A 468-nucleotide genomic window follows, 5' to 3' on the forward strand; every position below is an offset into this window, starting at 1 on the left:
TAGGACTTTCAGAAAATGATAGAGGAAAAAAAAAGGAAAAACAAAAAATATTTATCTATTGTAACAGGTGTCAGTCTTGTATTAGCTTGTATCAAAGGTTTGCTAAATATGGTTTGGTATTGAGGGTAGGCAGTAGTAATTAACAGCCTTTTCTTTCCTGCTATTTCTTTGTCAACTGCAGAAATGATAATTTGTCACATAATATTTTCAGTCAACAGGATTGATCACATAATTCAGATGTGTAAATCAGTCAAGCAATTTTTATGTAAGAATTTACTGATGTGATTGTCTAATGACTTGTTCATGGCTTTAATTTTTAATGCAGTCCAGAAGAATAATTGATTGTAGTCTCCATAAGATGCTAAAGATGTGATATTGAGGCTATATTATAACTAGAAGAGAGTGTGGCAATCTTATTTTTTGTCATATTTCTTGAACACTGCAAATGGATGCTTCTTCATAGAGATA

At 31.0% G+C, this 468-nt stretch overlaps 1 protein-coding gene across 6 annotated transcripts in view; it reads left to right on the top strand.

The window, feature by feature from the left end:
• Positions 1-468, top strand: part of LOC119592617 (protein ECT2-like) — a 21585-nt gene that overhangs the window by 17247 nt on the left and 3870 nt on the right. The window lies entirely within an intron of this gene.

This window comes from Penaeus monodon, chromosome 30, assembly GCF_015228065.2.
Source record: "Penaeus monodon isolate SGIC_2016 chromosome 30, NSTDA_Pmon_1, whole genome shotgun sequence".
Classification (NCBI taxonomy): Eukaryota; Metazoa; Arthropoda; class Malacostraca; order Decapoda; family Penaeidae; genus Penaeus; species Penaeus monodon.